Source organism: Psammomys obesus, unplaced genomic scaffold, assembly GCF_907164565.1.
Source record: "Psammomys obesus unplaced genomic scaffold, mPsaObe1.curated_primary_1811, whole genome shotgun sequence".
Lineage (NCBI taxonomy): Eukaryota > Metazoa > Chordata > Mammalia > Rodentia > Muridae > Psammomys > Psammomys obesus.
This window is the reverse complement of record NW_026585894.1, coordinates 18,500,734-18,526,012: the sequence shown is the minus strand read 5'-3', so window position 1 is coordinate 18,526,012 and position 25,279 is coordinate 18,500,734. Positions and strand designations below refer to the sequence as shown.

The window sequence follows — 25,279 nt, the reverse complement described above, 5'->3', positions numbered from 1 at the left end:
TTCTTTTCTTTAGAATAAAATAAGTCAAAGAACACATGTATATTTTAAAGCATTTGACAAGCACTATAAAGTTGTCCCTCAGAAAGGTTATATTGATTATTGCTGTATGTTTCCATGAACAATGAATTTGCTGACTAAAGAAAATTTTCTCCAAGGCCAACTTAGATTTCGGAGTGTGGTGTGTGTGTGTTACATGGATTGCCAATTGCTTACACTGGAAGATTAGACTGTGCCTCAACTTACTAAAATGTAGTTCTAAACTCACTATGTATACCAGGTTGGCCTAGGACTCAAGCAATCCATGTGCATCTGCTTCTTGACTATTGGGATTAAAGGTATACAGCACCACACCTAGGCCGATACTTCAGTCTTACACAAGTTTTAACACCTATTCTTCATTATCAATGTTAGAGCTATTGTGAGTTTTTTCTTAGTTGATATGTTACTGAGTGTACTTACCTCAATTAACAAGTTCTATCAGGATTTTGGTAACATTTTATTTATTTGTTCTGACACAACAATATTGTGATAAAGAAGCATACCCTGAATGCTTGTTTTGCTGAAATTTCTAGGTTCACCTTTTATTATTAAATAAAAATTTAATGAATATTAAATGATTAATATTAAATATAGTTATTAATAGTTACATAATTAATAATAAGCATTTAGAAGTTGTCTATGGTACTACCATGTCACATCAGAACATACTCTATATTCCAAATTTTAAAACACAGCTGCTTAGCCCCAACAAGGGTTATTTCTTTAGGACCTTAGCCTTTGGCAGACTCCTCAGACATTTGCCACGCATGAGTTTAGTCTGTGCTTAGATCACCCAGGTGCAACAGCAGCAGGACCCTATTACTTCATAGTTCCCTGAAAGTGTCTTCCCATAGCTGCCTCCTCTGTATAGCTCTCTTTCTGCATGCCCCTTCCCCAACCCTGACAGAAGTAGCTCTCCTTACTTATGTCTTTGAGCTCTGATCCGTTCTCTGTTCTCAATAGTTTTTTACTCACTGTGCTGTTTATTCTTTGAAGATGTAAAATATTATTTTTCTGATTTTACCTAGGTTTTACAGTTGTTGTTTTTTTTGTCTTCTTCATAGAAAATGCTGGTCAGAGAAATTTGTCTATCCTTTATAAGTGTTCCTGAAAGAATCACTTGCATACAAAAGCCAAGCTGCCATCTGTTCCAAGTTGGTCTGCTGTGAGATAGGTATAGAAACTGAGTATAAAAGTAGAAATTGCTGTTGCAATTTGACATGGCTTCAGAATCATAATGTATAATGCCATGCTTTCAGCTGAAAATCATCCTTAGGCCAAAGTGATAGAATTGGGCATGGTATATTGTCATCCTTTTCAATATACACACAGACATACCTTGTACTTTATATCTATCAATTATCTATGTTGTTTGATATAAGTTTTGATCCATTTCTTAATTCTTGATTCATATAGACAGAAAGAGTAGTTAAAGTTTTTCGTTCATATTTCAACCACTTTTTGTGATGTATAGTAAATCTCCTTTGGTTTCTTTCTATATGCAGTACAGAAGCCATCCCTATCCTTTTCCATAAAGAATTTCTTCTCCCTCCCATTTCACTCTCTCAGAGTGGAGACAACTAGGAAAATACAAGACATGCTTTTTGAAGGTTCCTGACAGATGAATAAACACCCCAAGATGGGAAACCAAAGAGAAGAGTAGTAAAAGAAGCCTTCTCACTGTTTTTAGAAGTATCATATTTTCAAATAATGTATTGAAGGACAAAAAAAATCATCAGTTTTGTCTACAATATTTGAGGTTATTATATCAAGATTGTGTATATTATAAATAAGTATAGATTAAATTTATGATGAAAATTTTGCCTAAATAACAATATTTTAGTTTTTATTTCTGTAGCTAATAAAATTTAAAATTAGTGCATTGCTTTTAATTAATATCAATTAATGTTATAAATAGTCAGATGGCTTTAACAATAAAAAAGGTATTTTCAGAATAGTCCTTCCTAAAACACACTTGCATATTTTAAAAGTTATAAATGTGATTTTGTCCAGTGCTTATGGTTATGAATCCCTAGATTTCAAAAAGATATAATATTCAAAAGACCTCACTTATTAATAATTAAAACACCAGAGCTAGGGAATAGCTCACTAGTAAAGTGCTTGCTTAGCATGTGTGAGGCCTGGAGGTTTGCCATCAGCGCAACAGTAAAAGAGAAATAAAGGAAAGAAGGAAGAAAGAAAAAAAGAAAAGAGAGACGTATCTAATAGATATAATAGCCATGGATAAAACTGATATTATTTGGAATCAATGTGGAAAAATCTTTAAAACTGTAACTTAGAGATATAAAAAAAAGCTACAGATACATCATTCAAAGATAAAAATATTAAATTCTAGAAGTTAATATATAAATAATCCCATCTGATCTAAAATATAAAGATATTTTATAGGTTTACAAAATTGATTCAATGTTTAACAGGGAGAAGTTCATAAAGATAGCATGAAACTTAATTTTGCCCAATATTATGATATGCTATTATAGTATTTAAAATTATACAATACTAGATACAAAAACCAACCAGTCAGTGTAAAGAAACGGAAACAAACAAACAAAAAATAGCCTATGTGCTGTATGGGTATGTGTAGAGACTGTCATTGGAGGTCCTAGTATTTCAGATATGATCAGAAAGAAACAGATTGACTAGTCTGGCAACTGCAGCACTGGTCAGTAAATAATTCCTAATTATTTCTCAGAATGGTCCCCTACTTATACTTTGACTTCTCCTCACCTCCCTACCACCATCTCCTTTCCCCCTCTCCTGCCCTAGATCCATCTGAAAAGTCTTCCTTTAGCCATCAGGACAGATTCAAATTTTTATTTTTAAGTCCTCGTCGATCAACTAACCAACTTAAAACTGTGGCCAGTTTTGAAAGTGGCAATTTTCACTCCACAGTAAAAAGAAATTTTAAAAATACTCAGCTTTTTTAGAGATCAAGGGAATATAAATGAAATCAAGCATAAATGACTGTTTTCTTCCTCTCTGTAGTCATTGCGGTGAGGGCATGGTAGAGGAAAGGACACATTCACACTCAGCTGTAACAGTGTTATGTCTGGCAATATGGATAGCAAAAGCATTATTGTAAATACATTGACAAAGCAGCTTCCATGCCAGAATTCTCTTCTACCACATGATCAGAGTTGTTCACAAAGGTGCATGACCAAATTCGTGTGATCCTTGAGTACAGGAGGAAAATTTTTTTAAATAACCCATAATTTTCTTTAAATAAACATTTAAAGAATCTGAGTTGACATTGGAAAATGCCCAAGAAATAAGCCTTATACAAATATGGGAATGTTTTTACTTCCATAAAGCCACACTGCGATCCACTTGATGAAATCAAGTGTTCATTAAAGTTCTGTGTGCTCAGTCTTCTGGGAAGTATTGGATTGGAGTGTGTTGAAAGTATAAGGCTTTTAGGACCTTATAGTCTTGAGCTGTTATAGTGTATACTTGTTCTTTGTGTACCCAGTAAGTATAGCTGTAGTCATTGGGAAAACAATGAACATAGCCAGACAGATGTGAGTCCTGTCCCTGTCACTTTATCTACTAACTAGATTTACTTGATAATCAAAATGACTTTATGGGGTACTTAGTTGTAAGTATGAAACAGATCTGACAGACTGCTTCCTATGGAATCTCATAATACTAATGTGTAAGTGCCTTGACTTTTCATTCCAGGAGTTTGCTTTCTCAGTATTTTTTTACCTGTATTAGTTATTTGAAAACTGACCTAGTAAATTTCAGAATACTTTATGAGCATTAAAGCATGATTAAAATATTAGCTGTTAACATTTGAGTAATTTTTAATATAATCTTACATATTTTTCATGTATGTATCTGTATATTTGTGTGTGCTTAAGTTGCATGAAGTCTAAATGTTGCAATGTAGACTGTAGTTTATTAGCAGTTAAAAGCTAGTAATGACTGAGGGAGTTTTCTGCATAGATATGAATGGAACAGAACTTTGAATTAAGGTAGGTTTTAATTATGAAAAGCAGAACATACTGAAGCATATGCCAGGAAAAAGACAAAGAATATAGCATATTAAGAAACTAATAAAGGCTGCCCACTCTCTCCATATCTCTTCAACATAGTGCTGGAAGTCCTTGCTAGAGCAATAAGACAGTTGAAGGAGATCAAGGGGATACAGATGGGAAAGGAAGAAGTCAAATTATCACTATTTGCAGATGATATGATAGTATACATGAGTGACCCCAAAAACTCTACCAGGGAACTCCTACAGCTGATAAACACCTTCAGCAAAGTGGCCAGATACAAAATTAACTCAAAAAAAAATCAGTAGCACTCCTGTATGCAAAAGACAAAAGGGCTGAGAAAGAAATTAGAGAAACAACACCATCACAATAGCCACAAATGACATAAAGTACCTTGGTGTAACCCTAACCAAGCAAGTCAAAGACTTGTATGAAAAAAAATTTCAAGTCTCTGAAGAAAGAATTAGAGGAAGATATGAGAAGATGGAAAGATCTCCCATGCTCATGGCTTGGCAGGATTACATAGTAAAAATGGCCATCTTACCAAAAGCAATCTACAGATTTAATGCAATTCCCATCAAATTGCCAACACAATTCTTTACAGACCTGGAAAGAAAAATTCTCAACTTCGTATGGAATAACAAGAAACTGAGAATTGCTAAAATAATCCTCTACAATAAATGATCTTCTGGAGGTATCTCCATCCCTGATCTCAAGCTGTACTATAGAGAAACAGTTATAAAAACTGCATGGTACTGGCATAGAAACAGAATGGTGGATAAATGGAATCAAACAGAAGACCCAGAAATAAACCCACACACTTACAGACACCTGATTTTTGACAAAGATGCCAAAACCATACAATGGAAAAAAGATAGCATCTTCAACAAATGGTGCTGGTCCAACTGGATATCTACATGTAGAAAAATGAAAATAGATCCATACTTATCACCCTGCACAAAACTGAAGTCCAAGTGGATCAAAGACCTCAACATAAAACCAGACACATTAAATCGGCTAGAAAAAAAAGTGGGGAATACCCTAGAACTCATTGGTACAGGAGAAAACTTCCTGAACAGAACACCAACTGCACAGGCTCTAAGAGCAACAATCAATAAATGGGACCTCATGAAATTGAAAAGCTTCTGTAAAGCAAAGGACACCATAATCCAAACAAAGCGACTACCTACAGATTGGGAAAGAATCATCATCACCAACCCTTTATCTGACAGAGAACTCATATCCAGTATATATAAACAACTAAAGAAGCTGAAAAGCAGCAAACCAAGTAATCCACTTAAAAATGGGGAACAGAGCTAAAGAGAGAATTCTCTGTAGAGGAATATAGAATGGCAGAGAAGCACTTAAAGAAATGCTTAACCTCATTAGCCATTAGGGAAATGCAAATCAAAACAACCCTGAGATTTTACCTTACACTCATCAGAATGGCCAAGATGAAAAACTCAAGGGACAACACATGCTGGAGAGGTTGTGGAGAAAGGGGAACCCTTCTCCACTGCTGGTGGGAATGTAAACTGGTACAACCACTCTGGAAATCAATCTGGCGCTTTCTCAGACAACTAGGAATAGCGCTTCCTCAAGATCCAGCCATACCACTCCTAGGCATATACCCAAAAGAGGCGCAAGTACACAAAAAGGACATTTGCTCAACCATGTTTGTAGCAGCTTTATTTGTAATAGCCAGAAGCTGGAAACAACCCAGATGCCCCTCAACTGAAGAATGGATGCAGAAACTGTGGTACATCTATACAATGGAGTATTACTCAGCAATGAAAAATAAGGAAATCATGAAATTTGCAGGTAAATGGTGGGACCTGGAAAGGATCATCCTGAGTGAGTTGTCCCAGAAGCAAAAAGACACGCATGGTATATACTCACTCATATAAACATACAACATAGAATAAACCCACTAAAATCTGTACAGCTAAACAAACTAAGTAAAAGAGAGGACCCTAACTAAAATGTTCAATCCCCATCCTGAAAGGCAAAGAGGATGGACATCAGAAGAAAAAGAAAATAAGAAACAACCTCGGAACCTGCTACAGAGGGCCTCTGAAAGCCAGAAGAAAACAGGAAACAACCTTGGAACCTGCCACAGAGGGCCTCTGAAAGCCTCTGCAGTATAGACTGTCAAAGCAGATGCTAAGCCTGATGGCCAACTGATGGGCAGAGTGAATGGAATTTTATGTAAGAAGTGGGAAATAGTAAGAGCTGGAGGGGACGGGAACTCCACAAGGAGAGCAACAGAACAAGATAATTTGAACACAGGGAACTTCCCAGAGACTCATACTCCAACCAAGGACTATTCATGGAGATGACCTGGAACCCCTTCACAGGTGTAGCCCATGGCAGTTCAGTGTCCAAGTGGGTTACATAGTAATGGGAAAAGGGACTGCCTCTGACATAATCTGATTGGCCTGCTCTTTGATCACCACCCCCTGAGGGGGGAGCAGCCTTACCAGGCCACAGTAGAGGACAATGCAGCCAGTTTTGATGAGGACTGATGGACTAAGATCAGAAAGGAGAGGAGAACCTCCCCTATCAGTGGACTTGGGGAGTGGCATGCATGCAGAAAGGGGAGGGAGGGTGGGATTGGGAGGGGAGGAGGGAGGGGCTTATGGGGGGATACAAAATGAATAAAGTGTAATTAATAAAAAATTAAAAAAAGAACCAATTTGATTCCATCAGTTTGTGACATGAATCTTATTTTTTGGTAATACAACAATTAATGCTAGCATTCAGTGCATACCTATGTGATGGGCATGTTCTCAGTATTTTACATGCACTGCTTTATTTAGAGGCTATAGGAAGTCTATTATGTAAGGTAGTTTAAGCATCCCTAGTTTGTTTAGAAGAAAACTGAAAAAAACAACACAGGTTAAGTAAAAGATCACATGGTGCTCTTTCTCTCTTGAACTTTCCAAGACAGGATCTCACTACTGTAGCTCTGGCTGGCTTTGACCTCTGGTAAGGTCAGGATTCAAACTCAGGCAGTATGACTTTGAGGTCCATGCACTACCCCTTAACTAGTCAGGTTTCAAAGAGGAAAACATCCTAAATATGTGCACCATCCATTTTCATGCCAACCATGGAAGTCCCATTGTCCAGAATACTGGGCTCACTAGTGTGCGCACACTGTTTACACACACACACACACACACACACACACACACACACACACACACACGTGCATGTACACATTATCTTCAGAATGCAGAGCTTTCCATCCTCACCCTTCTAAATGAAACATATGGATGTTATTACTGTTGATATGGTTTAAATGATCTCTACATTTAATAAGCCTCTCTGTGTGTATACTGATCTTTTTATTTTTCCATCCATCCATCCATCCATCCATCCATCCATCCATCCATCCATCCATCTTGGTTTTTCAAGACAGGGTTTCTCTGTGTAGCTGTGGCTGTCCTGGACTTGTTTTGTAGACCAGGCTGGCCTCAAATTCACAGAGATCCACCTGCCTTGCCTCACAGGTGTGTGCCACCATACCCCGTTCCTGTATTGATCTTTTAAGACCAAGGTCTTACTTTGTAGTTCAGGCTGGCCTGAAACTCACAGAGCTCCCTCTGACTCAGTTTTTTTAAGTGCTTGAATTATAGATATATGCCACTATGCCTGTCTAGTAAGTTTGGTGGTAAGTCCTGTACACCTTGCATATGCAAATTAATTTTTGATTAAAAACAATCTTCCCAATTTTGTTTTATCTTCCCTCAAATTTACAGCTTTGTTTGTGGTACTGATTTGATATCTTCACAAATGCTGCATAATCAGTGCCTCTTCCCTATTCTTTGGTTCTTGATATAGCTCTGTCTGGGACATTCTCTGTCTAATTTTATGCATGTTTAACACTTACATCGTCACTGATGCTCTTCATCAACTTCCTATGAACCTTTGTGTCTATCATGGCTCCCAATTCTTCTCTCTAATTAACATGTGGGCTTTAAGAATCTAGGCCTATGACCATTAGACCCATTTTACCAGTTATTGTTTATTTGGCAAGCTCCAGTCTCGTCTATACAATTGGACTCTAGACAACTTTAGGGGCAAAACAGGTCTTTTATCTTCATTATAATAACTCCATATACTGGTAATTATTTATAAATATTTATGGGGAATGAGTTCATTTCTGAAAGAGAGAAATCATACACAGAAGCCTTTCTCACTCTTCCCGTATCTATACAGTTTCACAACTGAGAAGGTACAATTATTGACAACAGGTAAAGGATAGAAAGACCAGTTTCATGAAAAGCATATCTTTAAGACCCTATGACACATAAGAGGAGATAAAGAAAATGATGAACGCAAAGCAAATCAAAAGATGACTGTATCTTAGTGTTCTGATGCAGGGAAATGCTGAATTTTTGAAGGAAAATTCTGAAAGTCTCCACAAAGTAGACAGCTTCCTGGATGGGTTTTGAAGAAAAGAGGCAGGATGAAGATCAAAGAGTGAACAAAAGAGTGCAAGAATGGAACTACGAAGGGCAGTTTAGAGAAGGTAGCATATCAAGGCATTTCTTCTGCTAAACAACAACAATATAGCCTAGATGGAGTCGCAGGAAGTGAGTCAGCATGCGAGGTGACTTTGGAGAAGAAAACGTGTGAGGCTATAATCTGAGCTAAGTTCTCTCTTCTGATGGATACTGTAAATAGGCCACACTCATATTTGTTCAGTGTGAACCTATGCAGGGACCAGAGAAGTACTTAGGGCTGTTAATGAGACAACACTGTATTGTCAATGGAGAAAGATGTTAGTCATTGGAATGGGAATTTAATGGCTTAATAAAGCAATTGTGATAAAGTGTCGAAAATGTTAAATAAGTTGAATATGTACTCTCAAGTGTCTATTTGTCAGTTGTATTTTTTTTATTTGTTTCTTTTTCTTTTGTTTATTATTTTTTTTCTGAGACAGGATTTCTCTGTGTAGCCTTGGCTGTCCTGGACTCACCTTATAGACCAGGCTGGCATCAAACTCACCAAGATTCATTTGCCTCTGCCTCCCTGAGCGCTGGGATTACAGGCGTGTGCCACTGTGCCTGGCTACCAATTATATTTCTTATGTTGAGGATCATTTATTTTTGTCCTCACTTATTTGTGTATGAAGCTTAATATTTTTCCTTTTCTCAAAAATTTTTTCAGTATCTTTTATTAGAATGCACTCTATACTCAATGGAATGTAACTCTTTTATTTTAATATTGAATCAAATTAGTTTTTTAATTTAAAAAATCTATTGATAATTTTCTTTGTGAACCTTAGTCCTCTGACGTTTTAAAAACTAACCAAAGATTTGTCAAGTAATATTCTATTTCTTGTTTGTTTTTCATGATTAGCTTACACAAACTCGGTTGTGTCTGCAGTATTTCTATTTGTGTTTAGTGGTGGGGTGAGATTTCTGAAATGCTAGTTGTTCTCTACACTATTAAAAACTCTCTTTCTTTCCCCCCTGAACTTTATCACATGTACTCCTCAGTAGGCTCCCACAGAAAGGGAATGCTACTACCACCTAGCTGGGAGCTCTGGTCCAACTGCTGCCCAGTGTAGTGTGGCCTTTCCTACATTTACGGATCTGAATGTTTGGTAGAACCTAAAAAGAAGAAAAGAAGTAGGTGCTGAAAATCAGGAAGTGTCTGAAGGTTTTTTTTTTTTTTTTTCTCATAGGTCACAGAAGGAATGAATATACCAAAAAGGGCTTCAAGTGAGGGTAAGTAGATACAGGTGGGCAGAAATCCAAAGGAAGGCAAAGGCCATGCAGAGAAGGGTGAACAAACCCAAACACATTCTCATCCTTTGCACTTTGTTAGTCCATCAGGGTACAGATCCATAGTGTTTTTTTTTTTTTTTTTAAATCACATTTCACAGGCAGTCTTCCTTAGTTTAGGCCACCCCTAGCATGTTCAGGGCATGGGAGACATGCACAAAGGAAGACTATGAACAAAATATCAATAGCGTAGGCACTAAGATTGACAATTAGTACATGGGACCTTATGAAACTGAAAAACTTCTGTAAGGCAAAGGAAACCATTAATAGAAGAAAACAGCAGCCTGCAGAAGAATTGGAAAGAGATTCTCGCCAACTCTATGTCTGACAGACAACTAATATCCAAAATATACAAAGAACTCAAGAAACTAGACAGCAACAAACCAAATTAACCCAAATAAAAATAGGGTACGGAGCTAAACAGGGAATTCTTAACAGAGTAATCTCTAATGGCCAAGAAGCAGTTAAAGAAATGCTCAACATTCTTAATCTTTCGGGGAAATACAAATCAGAAAAACTACTTTGGGATTCCATCTTATACCTGTCAGAATGGATAAGAAAATAACACAAGTGACAGCTCATGCTGATGAGGGTGTGGAGAAAGGGGAACACTTCTCCCTTCCCCGTGGGAGTGAAAACTTGTACAGAAATCAATATGGCTGTTTCTCAGAAAATTGGGACTCAATCTACCTCAAGACACAGCTATACCACTCCTGGCCATATACCCAAAGCATTCTCGATTCTACTACAAGGACACTTACTCAACTATGTTCATAGCACCTTTATGCATAAAAGTCAGAAGCTGGAAACAACCCAGATGTCCTTCAACCGAAGAATGGATAAAAAAAAGTGGCAAATTTACACAACAGAGTATTACTCGGCTGTTAAAAAATTAACATCACAGAATTTAGAAAGCAAAGAATAGAACTAGAAAAAAAATCATCCCGAGTGAGACAAACATGGTAGTATGTGCTCACTTATAAGTGGATAATAGCTATTAAGTAAAAGATAATCATGCTACAATCCACAGACCCAGAGTAACAAGGAGTCAGTAAGGGGGGGAGGGATTGGGAACACATGGATCTCCCTGGGAAGGGGAAACAGAACAGATTTTGAGGGTGGACTTAGGGTGTGTGTGAGAATGGAAACGGGGTAGTGGTGGAGGGATAGAGTAATGAGAGAGATGACTGGAATTGGGGACACTTTAGGGGGAAATGTAGAAACTTAGTGCAATGGAAACTCCCTGGAACCTACAAGGGTGACCCTACCGAAGAGTTCTAGTAATGAGGGATATGAAGCCTGAACCAACCATCTGTAGTTCAGCCATAAAACCTTCAACCTACAATTTGTCCTGCTTGCAAGATGTACTGGGGTAAAGGTGGCCCAGAATTTCAGGGAGTGGCCAACCAATGAATTGTTCAACTTAAGATTCATGCCACCAGAGGGGGCCTACAACTGACACTGCCTGGAGGGCAAGGAGCCAGAGACTGGATAGCCCAGAGACCTAGGACAGAACCAAACAAGACTGGAAAAAAAGTCAATAAAATGATTCCTAATGATATTTTGCTATACTTGTAGACTAGAGCCTAGCATAACTGTCATCAGAGAAGTTTCATTCAGAAACTGATGGGAGTAAATTCAGAGAGCCACAGCCAAACATCAGGCAGGGCTTGGGGAACCCTGTAGAAGAGAGGGAGGAAGGGTTGTAGGAGCCAGATCTGTCAAGGACACCACAAGAACATGGCCCAAAGAATCAACTAACTAAGCTGGGTGTGGTGGTGTATGCCTTTAATCCCAGCACTTGGGGAGGTAGGGGAAGATGGATCTCTGTGAGTTTGAGGCCAGCTTGGTCTACAAATTGAGTTCAGGGCAGCCAAGGCTCCACAGTGAAACCCTGACTTCAAAACAAAACAAAACCCACAAAAATCAACTAACTAAGAAATCAGGGACTCACAGAGACTAAAGTATGGATCTGACCTAAGTTCTGTGAATATATGTTATGGTTGTATAGCTTGGTGTTTTTATGGGACTCTTAACAGTGGGAGCAGGGACTGTCTGTGACTCTTGCCTGCTTTTGGGATCATCTTCCTCTTGCTGGGTTGCCTTGTCCAGCCTTAATATGAGAGTTTGTGCTCAGTCTTACAGTAACTTGTTATGTTGTGTTCACCTGATATCTCTGAAGGGGAACAGAGGAGTGGATATGGGGGAGAAGGGAGGTGGAGAAGGGCTGGATAGAGGGGGGGGGAACTGTGTTGAGGTGTAATATATGAGAGAAGAATAAAGAAAAAAGAAAAAAAACAAACAAAGGAAGCCTATGTTATCATAGGTCTGAAAATTTAAAAGTTGTCAAGGCAATATCTTGGTATACAAAGTACTTGAGACCAGAGTTGTTTTAGATTTCAAAATCTTTTGGAATTTTAAATAACAAACAAACATTAGTGTGCGCATGCATACACACAGACACACACACACACTTGAGCGCACACATACACAAACAAAATCTTGCAGATGGGACTCAAGTTTAAATACAAAATTCACTTATATATTATATATAAAGGCTATAAATATCCTGAAGGCAACTTCATCAATATTTTCATGTGCTTGTGTTTTTACTGTCATCTGTCATATGAGGCAAGGTGTAAAAATTTCCACTTGTGGCTTTACTTTGCCATTCAAAAATTTTAGGATTTGGGGGTTACTTTGGACTTTTTTGGATTAGGCAATATTGAATTCACAAATTTCTAGCCACGTTCGACAAGGCTGAGTGTAGTGGCAAACAACTCTAACCCTGGAACTCAGGAGACAAATGGGTCTCTGAGATCAAGATTATTATCATCTAGGGCAGGGCTTCCCAACGCCTTCCTAATGCTGTGACCCTTTAATACATACAGTTCTTCATGTTGTGGTGACACACACACCCCCCAGTAAAATTATTCCACTGCTACTTCATGACTGTAATTTTGCTACTGTTGTGAATCATGATGTAAATATCTGATGTGAAGGATATCTAATACGCAACCCCTGTGAAAGGCTCACTTAACCACTACACAACCCACAGGTTGAGAACCTGGCCTGGGCCACGTTGTATGACACCGTCTTAAAGAAAAAAAAAAAAAAGAGCTCTGCTAAACATGTTCTAGATGCCTTGACATATTGCAAACAGATTTTCAAAAAGACTTGGAATTCTTGAGATTCTCACTAGAACTCTTTGATAATGGTGCCTCCTAGTGGCTAAAAAAAACAAAACCAAGACAAACCCCAAATCCTTCTGTTTCAAGGGACTGCAGAGCACCATAAATTGGAGAAGCAGACCTCTGGAGTATTAGCTGCTGTTCACATTGCCACACCTCTCTATAGAGTTCTGTGAACTTCCTAGTCAACATGGAAGGCAGATGGGAACAACTGTCTCTGTTCTATCATACAGCAACTGTACACACACACACTGAGCTCACTAATCTCCACAGCTGAACACCCATCTCCCCAATCTCCAGATATCAATGACAACAGTAGCCACAGGGGAAAAACATTTTTTTTTGAGACAAACTCTCCCTGTAAAGCCCAGGCTGGCTTCACAGTAACTCAAGTTTCTAAGCTAGTATTGTTTCCAACCTATCTTTAGATTTCAACGACAATACTATGTAGCTTGAGTTACACTTGAACCAGGCCGTGTCTAAAGACCAAGGTTCTTGAGTCTCTCTTTTCTACCTGGACCTCTCCCCCTATTTTTTTTTAACCATCATTAGTTCTAAAACATAATTGTGTAAATACCTTAACATGCAATTCTTCATCTACTGTGTATATTAGCTCATCTAGTTTAAACAGATGACTTTCAAGTTTCTTAGAAGTCTGATCTACTTCTGCACACCCTTATAGATGAGAGCTGGGACAGAACCCCTGCCAACCCAGAGCAATCACAATCAGCGTACCAGATTGCTTCCAATCTCATCTAAACTCCGTGTTTGTGTATGTGAGCAAGTGTGAAAGCCACATATCAATGTTCAGTGTCTTTCCTGATACTTTTCTACCTTGTTTTTTGAGACTGGGTCTGCCATTCAATTTGGAGCTCACGGATTCAGCTATACTGGCTGGCTGCAAATTCAAAAGATCCACTTCTTTTCACCTTCCCAGCACTGTGCTTACAGATGTGTGCAACCACATTGTTTTTTTTTTCTTTTCTCTCTCTCTCTTTTTTTTTTAACATGGGTCCTAAGGTACACACTATCTCTCCAAGTCCCTGAATTCTTATATCTGATGTGGATGAGTATACATGGGTAATGTTATTTATAGATCCTCTTGCTATTTTTATCTATAGAAATAGATTTTTCCTTTTGCTTCAGGGCCATGGGTGCAGGTACTACCAGCACTAAAGATAAAGCTCCTGGACTGAAACAGAAATGAAAACTGCCCAGGTTTCTTTCAGTACTTAGCACCTTGCTCTGGCAGTTTTACTTCTGGAATGTCTTCTGTCAATCTGCTTTATAAACACTTAAAGAATTGTAAATAACCATGCAAGCCTTGACATTATGCCCCTGCAGATGAGGAAGTGGGCTAATTTGGAAAATGGTTTCACCTTGAACAACGTAACAGAGGTTACAAAATAGTCATACAGTTAATGTTGGTTTTCTGTTTTTGTTTGACTGTCACTTGCATGCTGAAATAAAACCAGGTGGTTTAATTCTCACTTGTAGGCATTTCCTAGCTGTTAATGCTGGTACTTATAAATCTATAGGTGTGCAAATAAAAACAAAAATGGGTGCAAGAATTGGTATCTGCTTAAGACTGAACTGTTCTAACTTAGCAGGAACAAAATAGAACCACTTCGATGTCCTGAGGAGGACATCTTATATGCTTGCAAAATTATTTCTAAGTTTCAGATATTATGAAGAAAAAAAAAATACGAGCCCTTGAATGCTCAAATAACATCACGACCAGTTTGCAAACAGCAACAAAACTGTTTACATGGACAAGATCAGCAGTTAACTAAACTGATCCTTTGAGTATTACAGGAACAGGTAGAAACCTTAGTTCATTATCCATATACACTATGATTTTTTTTGTCACACCTATGGGATTAAAATACTGTATGTTCCTGTTAGAAGCAGGTATATTACTAGCTAATACCAAAGGCTTGCTGAGCATGTAATGACATGACAAGAAACATTTTAAGTGGTTTGTATTAGTTTAATCCCTGTAACAACACTAGGAGACAAATACTATTTTGCACTTGAAGAATTGAAGCTTAATACAAATGTTATGTAACTCGTCCAAGGTCACATAATAGTTACACAGTAGTACAGCAAGATTTTGAATATAAGCAATGGGCTCTGGGGTTCTGAGATCTTAACCTCTAATCCTGTGGCTCTATACTAAATAGCATTCATGATTATGATAATGAAGATAATATTCAGCACAGTGATAGGACTACTCTGCCATTTCACTTCATTCTTACAAACAGGCAAATTAGAAACTGAGGTGCCAAAATATTCAGTGGACCCTGTGTCAGTGGTATCAACTCTTACCTTCTATCTCTGACTGGGCCAGACTCACAAGCTGGCTTGTACTGGACAGCAACAGGTGTGTATTATATAATCAACACAAATGCAAATGACCAGAGTCAATAAGCAATATCTATCTATTTGGCTATTATTTCTTTAGTAAGGCCTTTCCTTAAAGCCTTAAGGTATTCTCCATTTGGCCTTCTTGGTTCTCAGTTTCTCTTTTATACTTAAGATCTCTAGCTAACTGTTCTTTGTTCTCTATTGGTTATGCAATACTACCATTCAACTGGCCTGTATCAGTTCCAAAGACAGAGACAGACTGACAGATAGATGCACACATGTGTTCACATATACCATACACACTCCTCAGGCTTTTTCAACATAATACAAAATAGAAAGGCCTCTTATTCTGTAGTTGTTATTCCTTCAAAGTCTCCTTTCATCTTATCTATGTTTTCTTGAGCTCAAAGATTTGGAGACTTCAAAATTCCTTTTTCTATTATCTACATTTTCTTGAGTTCAAATTTTCCATGCTGAGAGTTTTACAATGTTAACTTTGCCTTGTATCTTTTAATGTTTTAATTTGAATACTAAGCAGAGATTTCATTTTCTTCTGCTGACCACTTGAACTACCACTTCATATCTGAGGGTCAGAGTCTTTCTCAGCCATTATAGCAGGTTCAGGATCTCCATCTATCTCTTGACTTCATTTATGTGCTTGACTCCTTTCCTCTTCTCTGTAGAAGTTTTGGTCCCTCTTACAATGAAGAAGTTGAACTCCAAATTGTTTGTGTGGAATTCTTCATTGACCTTTTTCAACTATCTGCCACTATTTTTCATACTGAGTTTAGAGGTATCTCTCTCATGTACAAATGTGATTATATTATTCCCTTGGTCAAATTATTTTTTAATTAAATTTTTATTTTTTACATTAATTACATTTTATTCGCTTTGTATCCCAGCTGTAACCTCCCCCCTCATTCTCTCCCAATCCCACTTTTCCTCTCTCATTTCCTCCCATCCCCCTTTCCAAGTCCACTGATAGGGGAGGTCCTCCTCACCTTCCATCTGACCCTACCTTATCAGATCTCATCAGGACTGGCTGCAGTGTCCTCCTCTGTGGCCTGGCAAGGTTGCTCCTGTCTCAGGAGTAGTGGTCAAAGAGCCAGCCACTGAGTTCATGTCAGAGATAGTCCCTGTTCCCCTTACTAGAAAACCCACTTGGATACTGAGCTGCCATGGGCTACATCTGAGCAGGAGATCTAGGTTATATCCATGAAGGACCTTGGTCATTGGTTGGAGTATCAGTCTCAGACAAATCCCCTGTGCCCAGATATTGTGGTTGTGTTGCTCTCTTTGTGGAGCTCCTAACTTCTCCAGGTCTTACTAAATCCCCCTTCTTTCATAGGATTCCCTGAACTCTACCCAAAGTTTGGTTATGAGGCTCAGCATCTACTTTGATACACTGCTGGGTAGAGTCTTTCAGAGGCCCTCTGTGGTAGGCTCCTGTCCTGTATCTTGTTTTCTCCTTCTTCCAATGTCCATCCTGTTTGTCTTTCTAATTGAGGATTGATCATCTTACCCAGGATCCTCCTTCTTGTTTAGCTTCTTTAGGTATACAGATTTTTGTATGTTTATCCTATCTTAATTGTCTAGTATCCACTTATAAGTGAGTATATACCATGTGTGTCTTTCTGCTTCTGGGATACCTCACTCAGGATGAATTTTTCTAGATCCCACTATTTGCCTGCAAATTTCATGATTTCCTTGTTTTTAATTGCTTAGTAGTATTCCATTGTGTAAATGTACCATAATTTCTATATCTACTCCTCTGCTGAGAGACATCTGGGTTGTTTCCAAGTTGTGGCTATTACGAATAAAGCTGCTACAAACATGGTTGAACAAATGTCCTTGTTGTGTACTTGAGCATATTTTAGATATATGCCTAGGAGTGGTAAAGCTGGATCTCAAGGAAGCGCTATTTCTGATTGTCTGAGAAAGCACTAGATTGATTTCCAAAGTGGTTGTACAAGGTTACATTTCCACCAGCAATGGAGGAGTGTTCCCCTTTATCCACATGCTCTCCAGCATGTAATATCACTTGAGTTTTTGATCTTAACCATTCTGAAGGATGTAAGGTGAAATCTCAGGGAAGTTTTGATTTGCACCTCCCTGATGCCTAAGGACATTGAACATTTCTTTAAGTGTTTCTCTGTCATTCTATATTCCTCTACAGAGAATTCTCTGTTTAGCTCTGTACCCCTTGATTTATTACTTTTTAACTTGAGTTCTTTATATATTCTGGATATTAACCCTCTGTCAGATAGAGGGTTGATGAAGATCCTTTCCCAGTTTGTAGGCTGTCACTTTGTTCTGACAACAGTGTTTTTTGCTTTACAGAAGCTTTTCAGTTTCATGAGGTCCCACTTATTGATTGTTGCTCTTAGAGCCTGTGCTGTTGGTGTTCTGTTCAGGAAGTTGTCTCCTGTGCCAATGAATTCTAGAGTCTTCTGCACTTTTTCTTCTAACCAATTTAGTGTGCCTGGTTTTATGTTGAGGTCTTTGATCCACTTGGACTTCAGTTTTGTGCAGGGTGGTAAGTATGTATCTATTTACTTTTTCTGCAATGTAGACATCCATTTGTTGAAGATGCTGTCTTTTTTCTATTGAATGGTTTTGGCTTCTTTGTAAAAAATCAAGTATCCATAGGTGTGTGGATTTATTTCTGAGTCTTCTATTCGGTTCCATTGATCCACCATTCTGTTTTTATGCCAGTACCATGCAGTTTTTATTACTATTGCTCTGTATTACAGCTTAAGATCAGGGATGGAGATACCTCTAGACTATGTGTTGTTGTACAGGATCGTTTTGGCAATTCTGCGTTTTTTGTTTTTCCATATGAAGTTGAGAATTTTGTACAAGGTCTGTAAAGAATTGTGTTGGTATTTTGATGGGAATTGCACTGAATCAGTAGATCACTTTTGGCAGGATGGCCATTTTCACTATGTTAATCCTACTGATTCATTAGCGTGGGAGATCTTTCCATCTTCTGATATTTTCTTTATTATCTTTCTTCAGAGACTTGAAGTTTTTTTCAAACAGGCCTTTCACTTGCTTGGTTAGAGTCACACCAAGGTACTTTATGTTATCAGTGGCTATTGTGAAGGGTGTAGTTTCCCTAATTTCTTTCTTGGCCCTTTTGTCTTTCGTATACAGGAGTTACTTTTGTATCCAGCCACTTTGCTGAAGATGTTTATCAGCTGAAGAAGTTCTCTGGTTGAATTTTTCGTGTTGCTCATGTATAATATCATATCATCTGCAAATAGAGATACTTTGACTTCTTCCTTTCCAATTTGTATCCCCTTGATCTCCTTTAGTTGTGTTATTGCTCTAGCTAGGACTTCAAGTACTATGTTAAATAGATATGGAGAGAGTGGTCAGCCTTGCCTTGTCCCTGATTTCAGTGGGATTGATTTAAGTTTCTCTCCATTGAGTTTGATACTGGTTATAGGCTTGCTGTATATTGTCTTTACTGTAAGTCAGTGCCTTGTATCCCTGATCTCTCCAAGATTTTAACATGAATGAGTGTTGGATTTTGTCTAATGTTTTTTCAGCATCTAAGGAGATGATCATATGGTTTTTCTCCTTCATTTCGTTCATATTGTTTATATGTTTGATTATATTGATGGATTTCCAAATATTGAACCACCCCTGCATGGTTGGGATGAAACCTACTTGGTCATGGTGGATGATATCTTTTATGTGTTCTTGGATTCAGTTTGCAAGTATTTTATTGAGTATTTTTGCATCAATGTTTATAAGAGAGTTAGGTCTGAAGTTCTCTCTTTTTTGTTGGGTGTTTGTGTGGTTTAATTATCAAGGTGACCATGGTCTCATAGCATGAGTTTGGTAATGTTCCTTCTGTTTCTATTTCGTGGAATAGTTTGAAGAGATTTGGAATTAGCTCTTCTTTGAAGGTCTGGTAGAATTCTGCACAGAAACCATCTCACCCTGAGCTTTTTTTTTTTTTTTTTGAATGGGAGACTTTTGATGACTGCTTCTATTTCCTTGAGGATATAGGACTATTCAATCTATTTACCTGATCTTGATTTAATTTTGGTAAATGGAATCTATCAAGAAAATTGTCCATTTCATTTAGATTTTCAAATTTTATGGCACATAGCCTTTTTTAGTAAGACCTAATGATTGTTTGGATTTCCTCAATGTCTGTTGTTATGTCCCCCTTTTCATTTCTGATTTTGCTGATTTGGATAGTTTCTCTCTGGCTTTTTGTTAGTTTGGCTAAGGGTTTTTTTCTATCGTGTTGATTTTCTCAAAGAACCATCTCTTGGTCTCATTGATTCTTTGAATTGTTTTATTTGTTTCTAATGTACTTATTTATTTTTATTTTTTATATTAATTACAGTTTATTCACTTCTTAGCCCAGTTGTAGCCCACTTCCTCCTTCCCTCCCAATCTCATTCTTCCTTCCCATCTCCTCCCAAGTCCCTTTCCAAGTCCACTGATAGGGGAGGTCCTCCTCCCCTTTCATCTGACCCTACCTTATCAGGTCTCATCAGGACTCAGTGTCCTCCTCTGTGGCCTGGCAAAGTTGTTCCCCCCTCAGAGGGAGGTGGTCAAAGAGCCAGCCACTGACTTCATGTTAGAGACAGTCCCTGTTCCCATTACTAGGGAACTCACTTGGATACTGAGCTGCCATGGGCTACATCTGTGCAGGGGTTCTAGGTTATATTTATGAATGGTCCTTGGCTGGAGTATCAGCCTCAGAAAAGACCCCCGTGCCCAGATATTTTGGTACTGTTGCTCTCTTTGTGGAGCTCCTGTCTTTTCCAGGTCTTACTAAATCTCCCTTCTTTCATATGATTTCCTGCACTTTACCCAAAGTTTGGTTATGAGTTTCAGCATCTGCTTTGATACACTGCTGTGTAGAGTCTTTCAGAGGCCCTCTGTGATAGGCTCTTGTCTTGTTTCCTGTTTTATCCTTCTTCCAATGTCCATCCCATTTGTCTCTCTGAATGAGGACTGATCTCCTTATCCATTGTTTCTAATTTATTGATTTCAGCCCTGAGCTTCAATAGTTCCAGCTATCTACTCCTCTTGGTTGTGTCTTCTTCTTCTTCTTCTTCTTTTTTTCTGGAGCTTTCAGGTGAGCTGTTAAGTTGCTTGTATGAGATGTTTTGAATTTCTTCTTGAAGGCACTTAGTGCTATGAACTTTCCTCTGAGCACTGCTTTTATCGTGTCCCATAAGTTTGGGTATGTTGTGCCTTCATTTTTAATGGATTCTAGGAAGACTTTAATTTCTTTCTTTATTTCTTCCCTAACCCAGCTGTCATTGAGTAGCAAGTTGTTCAGTTTCCATGTGTGTGTAGGCCTTTTGCTGTTTCTATTGTTGTTGAGGTCCAGCTTTAGTCCATGGTGGTCAGATAGGATACAAAGGATTATTTCAATCTTCTTGTATCTGTTGAGGCTTGCTTTGTGACCACCTATATGGTCTATTTTGGAGAAGGTTCCATGAGGTGCTGAAAAGAAGGTATACTCTTTTGAGTTTGGGTGAAAATTTCTGTAGACATCTGTTAGGTCCATTTGATTTAGGACCTCTGTAAGTGCCATTATTTCCCTGTTGAGCTTCTGTCTGGATGATCTGTCCCTTGTTGAGAATGGAGTATTTAATAGTCTCCCACTATTAAGGTGTTGGGATTGATGTGTGATTTCATCTTTAATAGTGTTTCATTTACAAATGTAGGTGGTCTTTTATTTGGGGCATAGATGTTCAGAATTGTGATGTCCTCCTGGTGGGTTTTTCCTTTGATGTGGATAAAATTATTTTAATGTATTCTATCACCTCTACAGTCAACCTTTACATCCGATTAAAGTTCACTTTCTGAGCCAGGGCTTCCATGAATATCCTAACAGAAGCAGTACTCTTTAATGCTCAGCACTATCTGTTTCTCACCTGGCTCTACTCCTAATGGCACATTTAATACTTATTTTTAGTTCCATACACTTACTAGTCTCTTCCACTAGAATATTAAGTCAATGTATTTATAGATTTAGAATTGCACACGTCTAAATATGTAGCACTTACTTAAAACAGTAGCTGTTATACTGCAGGCATTCTGTAAGTACTTGTTGAATATATGGATTAAAGATCTTGGTAGCATGAAATCAAAAGGCACAGTCATAGCAGAGTAGTTATGAGTGAGGTACTAGAATCAAAGTGCCTAAGTTAGAATCCTGGCTGTAGCATCTAGTGTTATAAACTTATGCAAGTTTATGCTTCAGTTTTTTTTTTAATCTGCCAAATGGATACTACAATTAAAGCCACCCAGTTATTAAGACTTAAAAGACAAGAAAAATATAAAGAGCAGCATTGAAGTAATGTTTACATTACTAATGATTTTATTATTACATGTCCAAACTTATCAGCAGTCATGTTCTTGTCTTATACTTTACTTCAAAGTAAGACGTACAATTATTAGAATGCCCCAGGCACACACCCTGACTTACATTTCTGGCCATTTTACATGCTTGCTCTCCTGGCTGTAATGTCTATCTCTTTCCCCATGAATGTAGTCTATCTACCAAATTAAATTTATTAAATTTATTAAATCTATTAAATTTATCCATCCCACTATGGAAACAACAGTGAGCTTTGATTTGCCCTGGCTTAGCAAAGAAAATACCCTGTATTCAAAAGAAGTCTATCCATAGTAGGGCAGGTAAATAACTTAGGCACTATATACTAGAAAAGAAGATGGGAAGTAAGACAATCAGATAAAACTGTTAGTATTTTCTCTAAGTATTTGGAATGTGAAGTAAGAGATGCTTAAAGATTCTTATGCTTCAAGGTTATGCAGATCTGCAAACTAGGGAACCTGTTTGAGAGGTAAGTACAAGCCCTCTTATGTAAACAAGCAAAGTTTGGTCTTTGGAGAAGTTAATTGAAAGCTGCTCCTCTTTACCTGCCCCCCAGCAGGAAATAGGAGCTCTGGGTTCTCTGATCTTCCCTGCCCCCAATTTGCATCAGATCTAGCTTCTTTCTGTTTACTGTCTTTCTGTTTACTTAAGTTTCATGAGGTTTCCACGTTTTTATATTTTTGCTTAGTTTGTCTAGCTCACCCCAACCGATACTAGCTGGCAAACTCCTGTTTATCCATCCTTACAAGTCTCGGTATTACCTCTTCTATAAGGGCCACTTGCAAATTTCTGTATCTACCCAAGACTTCTATGTTCCTAATTAATTTCCTGTTTAACACTACCATTTGGATGTGCCATGGAGACTTCTAGTTCAACATGGTCAAACTATACTTCATCACCTGCCTCTAGTACCACCCAAGTTAGTCAAAGGCACTATCCCATACCAAGTGCTCAAGTCAGGAATGGAGAGTCCTAATTGCCTCTATCCAATTATCAAGTCCTGCTCCTTCTAATTTCTAAGTACTTGCAGACTGTTTTCACTTCCTTTACCATCTACTGACCTTCATGTTCCTTGGTCATCAATTTAATCTCCATCTCAACTACTTGGAATATTTGCTAATTCTCCCTACATCCAAATGTGTTCCCCCTAATCTCACAACGCACTATTTCTAAAAATTCCTTTTAAAATGACTATTCTGTATCATAAACAGGCTACTAAGTACATATAAATAGGAATAAAATATCTACCTACTACTTCAGTGTTTTTCATGCTCTTAATATACAAAGTGAAGGTTTAGATAGAAGAAAGTACATGAGAATGTGGAGGGGTAGACTAGAACATAGTTATTTTCATACACACACATGTACATACACATATATCAATCATAATAGAAAAACAAAATAAATTTTAAAAAGTTTCCACTAGGATGAGGAAGCAAGTGAGCTGATGAGATGAAAAGTAAATATTTCTGAATGAACCTTATTCATATAAGTTTGACTTTGTAGCCATGTAAATGTTTTAATAACCTGAAAGCAAAATTTATGTCAGAAGAAAAAAAAAGATAATGTCTTCATTTATAAACAAATGGATACAGACATCTAAATAAGACTGCTAGATTGTATCAATTTCAGTAGTCTTGCTGTGACATTATACTACTTTTGCAGAATGTTAAGTTTTGGAGAAACTAGGCAAATCTACAAGGATCTGTTTTATATCTTACAATACACGTGAATCTACAATTATCTCAATAAAAACTTTAATGAAATAACTGGCTAGACATGAGGACATAGGGCCTAAACTCAGCATTTGGGAGGCAGAAGCAGAGGCAGGGAGATATCTGTGAGTTTAAGGCCAACCTAGTCAACATACAGAGTTTCAGGATAACTAGAGTGACACAGTGATTTTTTTTTTAAAACAACAACACCCACTCAACAAACAAAACCCAAACAAAACTAATATGACCCACATCAAGTCTGTGGCATGACCAGAACTTTTAAATCACTTTAGAACTAGGAATTTTGATTTTGTACCTGTGTAAGACTATATAACCAAAGAAGAAATTAAGTACAATGAAATACCAAGTTGTTTTTAGTAGACATACTTATACTATATATTTAAACTAATGGGATGAAGCAAAGAAGTGCATGAATGTGATAAGGAACCAAAAATTCTTCAGAGATATGATTTAAAAAGATACAGTTTTAAGTTAAAACAGTTTGTAATTTCTTTTACTAAAAAGAACATAATAACATAACATAGGGCTAGAACAATGGCTCAGGGGCTAAGAGCCCAGGCTGTGCTCCCTGAGGACCAGTGTTCAATCCCTGGTACCCACATGGCAGCTCAACTGTAACTCTAGTTCTAGTGGATATGGTACCCTCTTCTGGTCTCTAAGAACACTTCATACCCAAACATCAGGCAGAAACACCCATACACAAAAACTAAAGTAATAAACATAATTAAAGAAAATTTCAAATGTGAAAACTACGAACCTTTCTATAAAAAACACACTAGCTAATTTTGTTTTACCTATAATTCTGTGATGGGACCCTACCTTCAGCACAATAGGTCTTGAAGGAGGCCCTAGTTAGTGACCTAGCTAACTATTTTCCCCACTTCATAATTCTCTTAAGGTTTTCTTCCTTACTGTTATCTTGGATTCTAGAAACAAGAGGTATTATTGATGAACACCTTAAAATTTAAGATTATGGGTTTCTATAGTAGGAATACCTAAGCAACAGGTACCTTCTCGACGCCAGCAGTTTTGCATGGCTGACTCTGAGGGGCCAAGGTAATGATCAATCAGACCATATGAGGCCCAGATGACTTGGACTGCCATTTGGTTGATTTTGAGACAAATATCAGATGTCAGTAATATGTAATGCATAAATGTTTCAGTACTTATCTCCAGACAGAAAGGACTCTTTTTGTAAAATAATTACTGTATCAAAATTACATATTAGAACAAATAGCTTATTGTCTAATAAGAATCTTACTATATAATAACTATATTATCTAATTAATAAAAATTGTAACTGCTAACTTAATCAGGATATGATGGTTTATTTTTACTTGTTTAGTTTTGATTAAAGACAAAAAAATATGGTACCAAGTGCTGTGCATTCAGTGCTGGAAACGCATAGAAATTAAGCAACATTCTTCCTTCGAAAAGAACCATGAAAATAACTTTATTTTATATTTATATTTAATTTATGAATATAGAGAAATTGTGTACATCTCTCAGCAAGTTCTCCCTGGATTAACATCTTAGGTTATAGTTCCTTAGTTTTTAATGACCTAGATAATTAAAAAACAAAACAAAACCAAACAAAAAAACAACTGGTCAAGGATTTTTTAACGTTCCTCAACTGAGTGAGTATTGTCTGATCATTTCTTCTTCCTAGATCAGAACTATGGATTCATTTTTCGTTTGTCTATTTTGTTTTTTGAGAGGTGGAGAGAAGAGTTTCAAGAATTGAAATGTCTTTTTT

The 25,279-nt window shown here is 37.5% G+C and overlaps 1 protein-coding gene across 10 annotated transcripts in view; it reads right to left on the bottom strand.

Moving 5' to 3' along the window:
* Positions 1–25,279, bottom strand: part of Cask (calcium/calmodulin dependent serine protein kinase) — a 376,056-nt gene that overhangs the window by 182,768 nt on the left and 168,009 nt on the right. The gene's annotated exons all lie outside the window — the stretch shown is intronic.